Raw genomic sequence first — 1,942 nt, 5'->3', positions numbered from 1 at the left:
TCCACTGTGCTGGGGGAGGCGGGGAAGGCGGCCGGAGGGGAGCCTGCTTTCGCTTTGGAGTCCCGGGGCGGCGGGGGGAGTGCGTCCCGCCGAGGGAGGTGAAGGGGCCGTGTGCCGGCTAAGGCGGGAACCTCCGCGGTGTTTGTTGTTCTGTCTGGAGTAGCAGCGGGTAGGCTGCTGCGCGGCGGAGCCGGTGCTGCAGTTCGGGCGCCGAGTTGGTGGCTGTACAACTCCTGGCGTGGTGTCCTTCAGCTTAGGGCTGGCCTTCCCGAGTTTCCTGGGGAGCAGGGGTCCCCTTAAAAAGGTACGAACGTTTAAAGTTCACGCAAGTCCTACATGTAGCTGGGGGTGTTGGCTGCTGGAACAGAATGTCAAAAATAGAGGGCTGTCCGCCCCGTCTCAGACACCAGCGGGAGGCGGAAGAATGACAGCCCCGGCTTTGGATCCTGTGCGGAGTAATCGAGTACAATCACGTATCCAATGCACCGATCTATTTTCACCTAAAGGCTCGTAGGTATGGAGTTAGACATTTTAATGTGAGACTTTAGATTAGACAGAGGGAGTGAGGAGCTGAAACCAGGACTTGTTTCTGGTAAAAATCCCGTCAAAATTCTAAACTTTTAAAAAAAAATAATGCTTTCCAGTTTTTTTGTTTTTTTGTTTTAAATATATTTTATTGATTTTTTACAGAGAGGAAGGGAGAGAGATAGAGAGTCAGAAACATCCATCAGCCACCTCCTGCGCATCCCCTACTGGGGATGTGCCCGCAACCCAGGTACATGCCCTTGCTCGGAATCGAACCTGGGACCCTTCAGTCCGCAGGCCAACGCTCTATCCACTGAGCCAAACCGGTTTTGGCTGCTTTCCAGTTTTTAAGTCTCATGTATGGCAGCGATTTATTTTTATTTGCATTTTTTTGGTTATTGTTTTGGTGCCCCTAGTGACTATATATTTTTTTGAACCAAAAATCAGAACATGTGTGGGGACAAGATTGAGATCATTTGACAGTGATGCTGCCCCAGAAAATCTAGGGAATTCGAATTTGAATGCCCCGACCACATTAATATGGGTCATGTATTCCAGATCTCTTGGATGTTCTAATGCTAACCCCCTCTTCCCCAAATGTAACATTTATGTCCAGTTACCATTGATTTATTTCAGCCACTTAAGAGAAAGTTGCCTATGTTTTGTTTAATGTCAATCATTTTAAGTGGCAAAAGGTGCACGTTTTTGTATGATTTGCTTTTCCCACTAGCTCTTGGATTACCTTTTAAGAATTGCTGTTCTGCCGAAACCGGTTTGGCTCAGTGGATAGAGTGTAGGCCTGCGGACCATATATAAATAATATATATAATATATATATAAAGAATTGCTGTTCTGTATATGATTCTGTAGGATTCTTTCACTTCATTTACATCCTGTGGTACTTTTCATAAGAAAAAACCTCATTGGAGAGCTTTTCTGTATAGGAGACCTTGGTGCCATTTCTCCAAGGAGTGCCAGAGCGCTATCTTCTTTAGGAGCATTACCTATGTAAAGTAGCAGGGACTTGGTACAGGCGGTAGGGCAGAAAAGAAAAAGATCTTACATTTTTGAAGGTCTGCTGAGTGCCAGGCACCTTTCTGTAAGCGATCTCTTATTCATGGAGGTATGTGATATTGTTCCTACTTTACTGACAAGAGAACTGAGTCTCTGAGTTTAAAGGATATGTATTAGGTCACATATTTAAATTAACTCTAAGATCTTTAAATTGAACTCTAAAGTGTATCTCTGTACTCTGTGTACAGGCTGGAGACAGAAGTTAAATGGTTGATAGCATCACGTGGGTCCAATCATTTGTAAGTGGTGGCAGCTGAGAAAAATCATTTTTTTTTGCTTGTTTGCTACCAGTAGTAGTGAACAAGAAGGTGATTTCCTGGCATGTTTATTACAGCAGTTCTCA

The sequence above is a fragment of the Myotis davidii genome, unplaced genomic scaffold (genome assembly GCF_000327345.1).
Source record: "Myotis davidii unplaced genomic scaffold, ASM32734v1 scaffold133, whole genome shotgun sequence".
Classification (NCBI taxonomy): Eukaryota; Metazoa; Chordata; class Mammalia; order Chiroptera; family Vespertilionidae; genus Myotis; species Myotis davidii.
Note: the sequence above shows the minus strand (reverse complement) of the source record.